This window comes from Strigops habroptila, chromosome 7 (genome assembly GCF_004027225.2).
Source record: "Strigops habroptila isolate Jane chromosome 7, bStrHab1.2.pri, whole genome shotgun sequence".
Classification (NCBI taxonomy): domain Eukaryota; kingdom Metazoa; phylum Chordata; class Aves; order Psittaciformes; family Psittacidae; genus Strigops; species Strigops habroptila.
This window is the reverse complement of record NC_044283.2, coordinates 22,638,175-22,651,956: the sequence shown is the minus strand read 5'-3', so window position 1 is coordinate 22,651,956 and position 13,782 is coordinate 22,638,175.

The following is a 13,782-nucleotide window of genomic DNA, read 5'->3' as shown; positions in this document are numbered from 1 at the left end:
GTTCTGATAATCTGTGACTTGTTATTTAGTGATGTATGCTCTCTAATGTGTGCTACTTGGAGGTGCTTTTAGATCTGCAAACAGTTATATCATCACTCTGTTCCTAAGAGGGGTTGGAATTAGATGATCTTAAGTCCCTTTCCAGCCTTAACCGTTCTATGATTCTATAAATCAGACTCCTAAAGTCTCTTAGTAAAATCCTTGGAAGTCCAGTTGTATTACACTATTGCAGTAGTCATGCTCTGGCATTTTGGATGTATTTTGTAACACACACCTTTCTCCATGTCATTCCCCATTCAGTAGTGATTAATTTTCATTTGTTCTTGTTCACGCAGTAACACTGTGTGAATTGTATATCATTACAACAGTGAATTTTAATTAATGACTTAGTCATTTGAAATTTGATTTCTTCGAATGAAGGATATACAGGGCTTTTTTTTTTTCCTTCTAGAAGGAATGATTCCTCCTTAAAAAACAAACTAATATTAATGAATCTAAGATAGTATTTTGCGCATCCAAATTTATGCATTCATTATCAGAAATGACAGCTTCAAAATATATTTCAATTCTGACCTCTTTGTTAAGAAAATTGAAGTGGATTCCTCATTTTTAATTGCCGCAATTAGCACTGAAAAATATGAGCGAAGTCTAAACTTTCTTAACATTAGCATTTCTAATTATCTAATGTCCCATTTTTTACTGAGGGTTATGTAGCAATTTAATTGCTTTGTAATAACTTGTGAGCGATATTTCCAGAATGATTTTCCTTTACCTCTTTGCTCAATTTACATAAGTTTGCATAATGGAGGTTAGGGTTCATGTTAATCTGCAGTTTGGTTTTTTTTCAAATTCCTTATAATATCAAGCACTGAGATAACTTCAGCTGATACATGTTTTTTTAATATTATGATCTATATTTGGGCCTATTAATCTTTCACCAACTTAAATAATAATTTGTAAAAAAGAAAAATCAGGGATAAAATAATACAGAATTTATATACAGTTTCAGTCTTAATCAGTTGCTAATGTATGCTCAGATTTTCACATATGTATCTTTTGAATTCTTAATGCCCTTAAAGCACAACCTAAGTAGAAGTTGTGTAAGTTTAAAACTGCAGTTTTACACTAAAATGCTTAGGGAAATTTCGTAAAGCAAGTATATTTTAGGATGTTTCTTCTGAATTGATCTTTATTCTTTTCACTGATAATTTTGGTCATAATGAGTAAATGATAAACATTCAGATCAGTTTTCTTTGTATATAGAATCCTCTGTGGAGCATGAAAAAAGTCTGTCTTCAATAGAAATGGAGGATAATAAGCAATTAAAAATGTGAGGAAATCTACAAGGAAAATTAAGGTTTCTGTGACCAAATGGACCATTACATGAGGTAGAATATTTGACTGTTCTAACTCAGGGATAGTCATACATTGCAAGATTAATAGCTCCTGAAAAAAATACATTTTTTTTGTACAATTTGAAATGTGTAAAAAATTTCAAAGCTATAAATAGAAAGAACACTTTTTACACCCAATCTAATCTTAAGCAAATTCTGCTGTATAGATTATATCTGTGTTTATTTGGAAATCTAGTCATAATCCGAGTCAGAAACTGTCCAATTTTTGATAAATCTCCATGACAGGCTTAGAAAATCTCATTCCTCAAGTTGCAATCCTCAGTTCTTAACTGTACCTTCATATTTGAAGGGCGGGAAAGTGGGGATAAGACAGAAACTTTTGGACAACATTCTTGTTTTTTTCTTAAATTTGGCTGCCATACTCCCATGCAGAGAATAAAACAAAGGTAAAAATGCGGTGCTAAGGCAAAAAAGATTGCTGGAAAGATTTCCCCAGTGTTACATAGCAAAGGAAGAGCATATGGCTAATTCTTTTTGTGGTCATTTAAGCTCTCTACTGATTCCCTAGGTTTTTGGTTTTGTTTTGTTTTAATTACTTTTGTTTTGTTGGTTTTGGTTTTTTTTTTTTTTTTTAATTAGTTTGCAAGTTATGATGGGGAATGTAGAAACAGAGGTTCAGTTCTCTACTGGGTACATTTCTCTATGGGGAAGATAATATTGGGCACGTACTTTGTGTGCTAAAACTCCATGAACTCTAATGAAAGCCATATGCATTCTACTGAGACCTAAACATTGACTGCATGGGAATTGCATAATTTTTGTCTTAGATTATTAGAGTATCTATTTTAAAAATTGTCATAGAAATCAGGTAGAAAAATTCTGTGATTATTCTAGATACATCAGCATTTTTAATGTAAGTAAATAAAAGGAATTTGCCTTATACTGCATAAAGAAGGGAAAAAACCAAACCACCCCAGATTAAAATTATTCTGTTCCAGCTTGTCATTGAAATCCGTGTATAAATGCTATGAAAATATTAATTCAAAGACTTATTTTATCTTAAATATAACAAGTATTGAAGACACTTCTTCTTGCAAAATATGTAGGCATCATAACAAATTAATGTTATGTAATGTGTGAAAGAAGCCATATATAGGCATAATTGGAAATTGATATTGTATGTCTCGTGTAGGCATGTGTGATCTGTTTGTTCTCCAGAGCGCTGGGCAGAAGACTACTAAAACGCAAAAGACACGTTAGTACGGCTGTGGTTTTGCATTAGTAAGAGGGCTTATTGGCTTGAACAAAGACCCATGCTATGGAACTTTTGAATTCCGAGTTTGTTCAGTTTTAACCATCCAGCACATCACATGTGTTTGTAAATAGATATATAGGCCTATCAAAAATGTAATGAATACCTGCAGTTACCTATTGTAAATACCTGGAGTAGTTAGTATCTGCTTCTGGGCTCCTCAGTATGAAAGGCGGTGCTACTTCAGGGAGTCCAGCTAAGAGCCACTAGGATGACGAGAGGGCTGGAGAATCTATCATAAGAGGAAGGGTTGACAGAGCTGGGACCATTTTGTTGTGGAACAGAAGGGTCAGGGGAATCTTACTAATGAGTATGAATATATACAGGGAGCTTGTTGAGTCTCCATCGTTGGAGGTAGAATCATGGAATAGTTAGGGTTGGAAAGGACCTTAAGATCATCTAGTTCCAAACCCCCTGCTATGGGCAGGGACACCTCGCACTAAACCATGTCACCCAAGACTCCATCCAACCTGGCAGTGAACACTGTCAGGGATGGAGCATTCACGACTTCCTCGGGCAACCTGCTCCAGTGCCTCACCACCCTCACAGTAAAGAACTTCTTCCTTGCATGTAACCTAAACTTCCTCTGTTGAAGTTTGAACCTGTTACCCCTTGTCCTACCACTACAGTCCCTAAGGAAGAGTCCCTCCCCAGCATCCTTATAGACCCCCTTCAGATACTGGAAGGCTGCTATGAGATCTCCACGCAGCCTTCTCTTCTCCAGGCTGAACAGCCCCAACTTTCTCGGCCTGTCTTCATACGGGAGGTGCTGCAGCCCCCTTATCATCCTCATGGCCCCGCTCTGGACTTGTTCCAACAGTTCCATGTCCTCCTTATTTTGAGGACACCAGAAATACTCAAAAGCCATCTGGACAACCAGCTCTAGGTCACCCTGCCTGAGCAGAGAGGTGGACCAGATGACCTCCAGCTTGAACTATTCTGTGATTGATTATGTATGTTGGTAATTCCTATATGCCTTTAATAGTGCAGCTGATATTTTATGAAAGCACTTCTGAGCCGATGCACATACATCAGATATAAATTGTGTTAGCTAATGAGTTGAAACTCGTGAAAAACACAACTTTTTTTCTTTCCTTTTCTTTTTCCTTCTTTCCCCTTCAATAAGATGATGAACTCTTCTAATAACTGAGATGTGGAATACAATTTTAACATTACTTGCATATAAACCACTAACATGCATGGACACAAATGTTATGACAGTATATGTGTCTACCAGACACTACTACCGTCTCAGCAAACTGAGCATTTGTGATTTCTAGTTTGAGCATGTTCTGCCTCCCCACAGCTGCCCTCCCTCCCCCAATAATACTGAGTAGCTTTACGGGAAATGGAAGTAAATGATCAATACTTAAACCCAGAAGTAATTATATTATTGCAATAAATATGTTGACAACAGGCATCACTGTTGTCAACAAAGATCTAAATGCAGACAAGAGGTTGTGACAATTCACTTGTAATCAGTCTCTGGAGGACCTGGCTTTTCTTGTATCTGATTTGAGTTATAAAAAAATGAAGGGTGTTTTCTTTTTTTCCTATATTGAAAAGTAAAGAGTGTGGCTTTGCAAAGTATTTTACAGGCTAAAGGACTAAAAATATAGTATGTAAAAATTAGCTGTTTTAACCAAAAAGTTAAACAATGCAAGTTTTATTAACTTAAAAAGTTAAATAATGTGAACTTTTGAGAATGCTGTAAAATATAAAACATTATCTTCATTTTACAAAGGAAAAGTGTAGATTTAAAGGATAGAATTGCAGTATACGAACTCATCTAGGTAGAGCTGAGGCCAAGAGGGAGGAAAAGCAGTTCTTTAAGCATAATGTCACACTCCCTATGCTAACACTGCTGAGGTGCTTTAGGGAGTTCAGAAAGCTTTGCTTCATCATGATTAGGAAGAGCTTCATTTTCTTCTGGACTAATGACCCTTAATAATGGACAGTAAATGCAAAAAAGCATAAAAGTCAGCCCTTAACATTTCAGGGGTGGTATCTTATGTTTGTCACTTCCCCTTATCATCTTGTTGAGATCTGTGGCTTGGACTTAGGAAATAATGCTCCTGTACACGTTTGACCTTCTGATCTTTGAGTGATTCAAATAAATCATATGCTGAGAGTCTTGGACAGATGTGGTAAATATTAGCCTTACAGGAGATGGAAGTACTATGTGTGGGAGATAATGTGCTTTCATAGAAGCTCTAAATCCATAGTTCAGATGGTGAGATACAATTAAAGGTAAAAATGTGCTTTGAACTGTCAGGAGTCTTATTTTTTCTGGTTTTTGAAAATTAGTATGGGGAATGGCATATAAAGAAATGGAGACAGAAATTCATGCCTATCCCCAGAATTGAGTAATACCTTGCTATTTAAACCGTGTTTAAGAGAATGAGGTTATACTCCATGACACAGCAAAGCAGCAGCACTGCTTAAGCAGGTGCTCTTTATCAGCAAAGCAGATTCCAAGGCACTGACCCATACCTGTTAGTAAGACTAACTGAAAAATAGCAACATGACTTATGAATTGAAGAGGAATTTTTTCCTATTTTTCACTAGTATGAAACTGACAAGTCTGCGCATTGTGTATAAGAAATATTTTCTTATGAATCCAAATCATTACAATGAAATAAGAAGTAGCATGGAGTTTATAAACTTTGAAAGCAAGATGTTGAAGAGGATACCTTGTGTTCCACATAGATAACATCATCATTAATTTGGGGCTTATTTTTCCCCCTTTTGTGTCTCCATTGCTTCCTTTCTGTTTTGAGAAGAATTTCAATTCTAAATTTGAAGGTATTTTAATTAAAACGATTTTGAACTTAAGATTTTTTTAAAGTAAAAAGTTCTCAGCAGTTTTCTTAGGTCTGTTTCTGAGGAAGATAGTGGAAACCCTGTAATATATGTACAGGGCTCTGTTCTAGTTGATTTCCTAACATAGAGTTATCTACAATCTAACAGGAATTTATTACACACCCCTCTCTTTGAAGAAGCATGAATATAATACCAATTAAAAACAAAACTGGACTAAGCTAATAACAGGAAGCAGTGGTAGCATAATATTAACATATACTTCTATTTATAGTTTATACCACCTTGTATGTATGGTCTGAATGTACACTTTGTTATTTAAGGCTTTCCTGAATACTTCTTTGCTACTTAAACTATTTTACTTCATTCCTGTTCTTAATGTATTTAGTGCTGAATACATTTCTTTTAAGAAGCTTCTACAGTCTGGCAAGTAGTATGATAAAACATCAGTGCTTTGAACATAATCAGACAAAGCACTAGGTTCAAAAGACGAAAAAGAAGAAAAGATTAGCATATCTAGAAGCAATCACATATCAGTAAATCTGATGTGTCTTGTGGATACTGATTTGAAGTGGAAACTCATACAGCTGTGGAATTTGTGTAAAAAACTTGCCACAATGGATGTTCTTGGGGTGTGCAGGTACAGGAGGAAAAAATGAAAGCACTTCTGTTTTGCAGACAGGGAACTGAGGAACAGGAGGAATAGCTGAAGTCAATTCCCAAAGCTTTTGAACTAATAGTTTTGTAATCAAACAATTCAATTCTAAGGTAGAAAGGATCTTCGGCTTCCTCTGACTAGGCAGGAACTGTGTGTTCTTCTAAAAATAAGCTTTTCAAAATCTGTGTTCAGGAATATCAACACTTCAGCTTAAAATGTTTCAGAATTTTGAAAATCCATGTGGACTTGAACTTCCCCATATGCGTGTCACATGCTTCTGACAAATTAGTGTAATGATGATACCTTGAGTTCACTGTACAGTCATGCATACTTCAGGGAGCAGGACAAGGGTAAAACACTGGACTGTCTTCACTTTGTTATTTTTCTCTTCACTGAACATACACTAATAGTTAAAAAAAAACAAACCTAAAAGCATGTTCTTTTTTCTTTATTCTTATGGCCAATGGAAAAAACATATTCTTGACATGCAACTGAAACTGCAGTGGGTGTTAGATGAACCAAGTACTGTTAAGTTACTTAAAGAAAAACATTTCTGCATTCTCACACTGTGCTTTCAACTCAAATAAAAAGATCATGTAACTGTTTCTATCAACTACTTTCTAAAAAGACTTCCATGAATTAGCATGTTAAGAATCCCACAGGTTCCACTATTGGGTATTTCTGGGTTGACGTATGAAGCAGATTTACTAAAGGTTGGTTAGTGCAGGCTAGCAGATCTGTGCATGGCCAGCTCTGGTTACCTTTCCTGAATTTTTTCACATTCATTACTTCCCTTCACATGTAAGGCACACTCCCTTGGCTTTCTTTTCTGTAATATAAATGGAGAAAAACATGTACATTTTAAGAAGAAGCAGAAACCTATCAAAAAGAAAACACTCCAGTGCACACAATTCTCTCCTCAGGGACAGGCTGAGAGGAAGAATGAATTGCACATGACAGCTGTTAGGGTTTGGTTTTGTTTAATGTAGTGCAGGCAGACATTGGAAAGGGTGGCATCAAAATCCCAAACAAAATGAAACCTATCACTGAGCTATCAGGCAGTTGTGTGGAAATTCACATTGCTACGGTTGTATTATGCCTCTAGATAAGAGTTAGCATCTAAGAGCTGCCATTTTCTTCTTCAGCTGACACAAAATCCTGTATCTTTATTTATTTATTTATTTTTCCTACTTGTATGCTGTGGAATGTCTGGGAGAAAGTCAAAAGATAATATTCATCTGCACGCTTCATGTCACTTGCTGCAGCACTTAACTACATGCAAGTTACTGAATTCAAAACATAAATATCTTTGAATCAAGTTTCTGTAATATTTGAATTGATTTTCATTTTCATTAATGAAGTATTAAGAAATATGGCTAAATGTGAGTAGTAGTGATGGAAATCTGTTTAAAGAATTTATGACTCCTTAAAGTTTCCTTCCTCCTTTGCTTTATGAAGGTCTTTTGTAACCAAATTATTGAGGGTAGCAGAGGAAAAGAGAAGGAGAATTTGGTGTAGGTGGAAGGCAGAGAAATATCTCAGGGCAGCTGTCATCCCAACTAAAAACCTGTCGTAAGTATTCCTGAACATTCTTTTCATGATAATTAACTCAGGCCCCCTCTACCCTCTCCAAGAAATGAGTGACTCCCTTCCTTCCATTAATCCCTGAAGAATCTTTGTTCGAACATTTACAAGAGCAATCTTTTGTAGAAGAAATGAGAAACTTTCTCTTCTTCCTTTCGTGTCTCTTCCTTCCCTCCTGTCTTCCTCCTGCTGGAACATTTTGGCTAGGTTGCCAGGCAGAGGGAGGCAGGAACCTGCTGACTGCAGGCTTTTCTTGGACGAGTGATACAGCTTACTTTAAACACACTAGTACCCACAGTTGAGCCAGACAAACAGATGGAAAAAGTTTAAAATAAAGCTGTGTAAGCTCCACTGAGGCAAAAAGTAAATACTTTTTGAAGTTTTGTCAGCTTTTTACAAAAACAGCACCCCAGGGAAGGTTCTGTTGCTGAATTTTATAGGCCAGGTGTTTGCCTAAACAAAAGGAAAAAGAAAGAGATGTTTTGTTTGGGTTTGTTTTGTTTTGTTTTTAAAAGGGGTGTGGGGAGGGAGTTTTCTGCTTTCTCTGTTATGTGAATGCTTTCACATAATCAACAAGAAATCAACAGGGGTCCCAAAATGCAACTTTGAAATCCAGCTTTAAAGGTTTCTTTAAAGTGGGCATTTAAATATTGTGAAGGTTTATTTCCAGTTTCCAGTTCCCCTGTATTTTTTCTGTTGTAGAATAATAGCTCTAGTTGCTTCTGAAGTGATGAAAATTATTTTTAAGGAGACTGAAATGACAATAGTTCCCTCCGTCCCCCCTTCACCTTAGTCTTCTGGGTGTGTTTTGGGGAAAGATTTCAAAGTGAAAATTGCAGTATGAAACTGCAATTATTTACAATGATTCATTACTTTTTCCTAATTTTACATCTTGACCTAGTTGTTTAGCTTCATCATATCTACTGAACTCTTTGACTATGGCACAAGCATACCATCACTGAAAACAGTGCAGCTGCTCATAATGCATAGAGTTAAATGGCCAAGAGCAGTGCTGGAATGAGTATCTTGAGTCAAGAGAAAGAAAGACAGCATCTTTCTTTGCAAAAATAGATGTAAATTGAACAAAATGTGGAGGAGATCTGTTATTTTTAAAACATTGATTGAGTCTGGGTTTTGGGTTTTTTTTTAATTAATATTGCCTGAGAATAAGTGAGTGACTTGTGGAATTTGGTAAACAGATCTACATTTCATCAAAATTATTCTGCTAATTGTATAGGGATACTGCTGCAGCAAAGGATAGATATTTGTGATGCTGTTTCAAAACCTGACACTTTTGTAACATGTTTCTTTCTCCATGGGGTCTAAATGTTATTGCTTTACTCATCTAAGTAGACATAATTGACGGCAAAGGAAAAACCACCTTGTGAAAGGTAATCACAGTTTAGCTACTGGCCTCCTCTTGATAGGTAATCAAAATAACAGTCAGCTTTCCCCAGTAAACATAATTATAACTTTCTCCATCTTAGTCTTCCCAAAGCTACTAGACTGGCAGGTAAGTGTAAATACATAGGGTCATCTTTTCCCCAAAATGATATAACAGTGCTTAAATGTTTAGTTCTGACTGATTGATTAGAAAACTCTGCACCACCAAGGCTCTTGAAGCAGACAGTGTAAGTCAGTTTTCTTTGCTTTTTTCTTCGATTCACTGTTCCTTCTGGTGCAAATAATAGGATAAAGCTTATAAGGAACAGAATTAGGATTAAGAGTACTACTAAGGGATAATGTTTGATGGAAGCAGGGTCTATAATTCTATTCTTTTTCCATAGTGATATTTTTTTCTCAAAAATATTGGGAAATAATTTTTTCTTGCCCTACATAAATATCTTTTCTGTATTGTTTTTCATTATTTAGTTTTTAGAGCTTTAAAACTAGTTGAATAAGAAAGCTTTCTGTTTTGAGTTTGAAAAATAAACCACAATCTTTTTTATCTGGAAACTGAAGAAAAACCACTCAAGGCTCTTTTCTGTCCCAGGAGTTACTAGTCTAATATTCTTCATGTAGAAATTTTTGAGGCCATATGGGCACAGTAGGTTTCACAGAATCATTTTCAATTTCCATCTATGTCTAAGATGGACATCCAACTATGTTACACACAGTTGCAACTTGAAAGGCAAGAAGGTTCATTTAAGGTTTTTAAAAGTTATTAAATTTCAATAGATTTCTCAGAGCAAGTTGTAAATTTTCTCTACTTGGATGAAATAATGTAACGATTATGTGGTTTGTGACACAGATGCTAAATACCTGAATTAAAAATTATATTCCATCCTTAATGAATACTTATTTTCTTCCCCTTCCATCTCTCAAACTGTACTGCACCATCCCAGCGTCTTTGAAAGCTTGATGTGCAGGTGCTATATAAGCATGTTTAAATCCATTTGCTTGCATACACAAAACATAAGGCAATTATTCAGCTGATATCTGCAGGTCTTTAAGTTACCAGAGCTAGAATGTAGATGTAGATTTCTCCTTGCAAAGAGAAATATATTTGAATAAAGTCTCTTACATGGCATACTCCTCTAACGAAGTCAGAGCTGTTTGATGCAACTTGCTTCACAGGCTAGTCTGGTGTTTAGTGAGGGAAATAAGTAAGTTGCGGAAACACCCTGGAGATCTGGGAAATGGATCCTGGGAAGGTGGTATTTGTTTTACATAGTGATCTATTCTAAGCTCCTGCTTTAAATACGAATAATATCTTTCATAGCCACTGTCAGTCTTGTGACAGCATTTGCAAATAATGATGTGTAAGCAAACGTGCACACTGTAAATGAGGTTTGTATTAATGATAAGCAAACATAAAAGGGACTTAAAATTTCACATTTTGGTTTTGGACAGGTGTTCAAATACGGGTTAGAATGACACAAGCCCTATACCTTATGATAGGGAACACTTTTCTCATTAAATTTCTCCACCAGGTCTTTATCTTCTTGAGCTAAAATACTACAGTTCCTCTTATAAACATTGCTGCATAGCTGTCTACTCAGATTTTAGTTTTATCTCCTGAATGAGGAACTGGCAAAGTTGAACCCTATATGCAAGAACTGAATTTCTTTTGAATTTCTTACAGGAATTTAATTATACAATTATAGTTCCTTTTGTCAGGAACTATTCCTTTCAGATGTATTCTATGAACCATTATCCTGGTTGGGTTTTTATATATTGTGCAAAAATATTATTAATTTCCTTACCTCTAAACTCAGGAAATACTTTTTGTATTTGTTCTTTTCCTTTTTAATTTGCTCCTTTACCTCTGTCACACAGAGACAAAAAAAAGATAAAGGGGTCTTAGTGAAATATTGCTGAGTTCTTACAACAACTAATCGTATTTTTATATACTTCCATTTAGCTCCAATTGTAAATGCTTCATGTGGCTGCATCTTAATGATACAAGATCGTAATTTAGATGGCAAATCTACTTTATCTTCTGTGTGTAGAGCCTCTCCTGCCTTGATTACTGGTAGTTTATTTTGTTATGGTTATATCAACTGTGTTGACTTATTTTAATCTCCATCTAATGTCCATCTTCCTGAACCCTGTCAGTCCCCTGTGTTTATATGGGATAAAGTGCTTTTGGCTCCTTTGATGAAAGAGGCTGTATCCTGTAATAACCAGGTACTTCTGCTGATTATTTTCCTTTTTTCCAGTTTCTTTTCATGGAGAAGGGAAAGCAAAATGGGAAAATGAGTTGTTCAGATCTCAACAGCTCTTCCTAAATTTTCCCTGCTGAGCCAACACAGCGTTCACAGCTAGGAGAGTAAACAGCCACCTAGATTTCTTACCAAAGGCGAGATTTTACTGTTACATCACAAATATGCGTGCAAAATGTCTGTCTGTTATAATGCGTTTCAGTCTTGATTTTCATCTCTGATGATTTTGTGTTCATGGTAAACATTGTAGATTTATTAATGGGTACTTACTTTAAAAAGTTGATCCTAAATAAGCAGTTTCAAATTAGGAAATAAGTTAGATTTGTTTTTCCTGTCTCCTGCTTTTAGGAATTGCTAGAATTGGTGTATGTAGCCATAGCTGTCTCCTAAAATGCCTTGATTATTGGAGTACTTTTAGTGGAGACACAAATTGCATCCCTTTTTTTTTTTTTTGAATTGCCAGATAGTGTTGCCATTATTGAAAGAACATACACTATATAACAAGACAGATTTTCAAACTGTTCCTGATATCCAGAGGCTACTCACGATTTACATTTAAAGAGCTGTGCAGGAATAAAAAAAAAAAAAGGAGCAACATATCATATGTCAAATTGAGTTTGGACACAGTCTGAAGCAATTAGGATTACTTCTGTTAATAAAAAGAATACTCATGAAGACTGATACGGTGTAAGGGTATTAATTTGAAGTGGAGATTATAACTTTATTTTGACATATGCTGAATATTAGCCCAGCATATCACAGAAAAAGAAGTTCTGGGATGACAGCGTGCAGTCTGACTGAGCATCTGCCTGAAGCATTTTGCAGCAAATTCCAGCTTCTAACATCTGTCCAAAAAAGAGGTATGGTGGATTTAGTATTAAGGCACTAGATGGATGCTTACTGTTCTTTATTACTTATTAGTTCTGCTAATAAAGAACTAGAAAGGAAATAGGGTTATGGTGAGGAGCAGAATAAAGTTTATTTTCGAGGGCTGGTCCTGGATTATCACTTTCTGTTTCATTTGTCTTTTTTTCCAGAGCAGCAGTAGCTGTGCTGTACCTATGAAAGTTCATGCCAAACACAACTTTGCCCTTTTCAAATCTTTTTAAACTCCTGCCCAGAAAATCAGAGAAGTCAGAAGCACAGATCACCCAAATATGTCATCAAGGGACTTACCTTCTGAAGATTTTCTGTAATGCAGTCTATATGCAATGATGCTGCTTTCTGCAGCGCGTACCATTTAGCAGATGTACATATTTAGCAGTGTGTGGGGCTCATTCTGTAGGCGGTTAAGATACCGATGCTTTTAGGATCAGTGTTTCTAGACTGATTTAGGCTGACTGACAAATGGACCATATATGTACACACACACATATATATATGTATATATGCACTAATGTTAGAATTACGCTAGAGAAATGAATTCAGAGTATATAAAATGGATGAATGACATGATTAGGTATTTGCAGCATGGAAGAGAGGAAGTGTTTTACAGTTAGTTTGTAAATGTGATGTCTAAAAATATGATCAACCAGAAAAAGAAGGAAGAAGTAGGAGAGAGGAATAAGGAAGAAATAATTGAAATTCACTTTACTAGAAGCTTCTTGTTAAGTAAAAAGGCTTGTGTACAGGCAACTCTTTCTCAGTAAAGACTTTGTATTTTCTTAACCTTTATAATTTTAAAAAGTTAATTCATATAAGTCTGTTAAACAATAAACTCTTCCAGAAGTGTACTGTTAGAATAAACCTATGAAAAAATAGTGCTAGATTGGTCTTTTCGAGTTCTATAGGGAAGCAGGTAATAGAAAGCAAGTGCTTTCTATTGATTAATTTACAGGAACAAAAAGAACAACATGGGATGAATTACTTCATTACTTACTAATCTTCTTCCCCCCCCCATCCCCCTTTTTAGGGTTTTTTTTTCTCTACAGAGAAGAAAGAGATAAAAATAAATAATAAAAAAAGAGAGTCAGTTTGTTCTCTAGAAGTTAATTCATTAAGACTGACCCTCTTGTAGGTTTTTTGTCAACACTTTCTGTCTTCCATCTGTGCAACCACCACTGCATAACGTACAAATAACTTCAGTGAGTTATTTCAGAAATGTATTTTTTCTGACACATGCTGCCTCAGGCTTCTCCTGAAAATATCATTCTCCAGATTTTGCCAATCACTTAGTGTCTATCATTCTTTTCCATCCATCTAGTCTTTCTCTTTGCTTTTTGACTGCTTTCCAGGCAGCTGTTCTCATTGCCTGCTCTTAAATTCATCTCCATTAGGGAAAATGCATCAAGTTTGCAATAAATCAGTCCATTTCCAGCTCACTGCCATCCTTTGTTTGCAACAGTAAGTCTCACTGCTTGCAAAATGCAAGGAATGATATGTGACTCA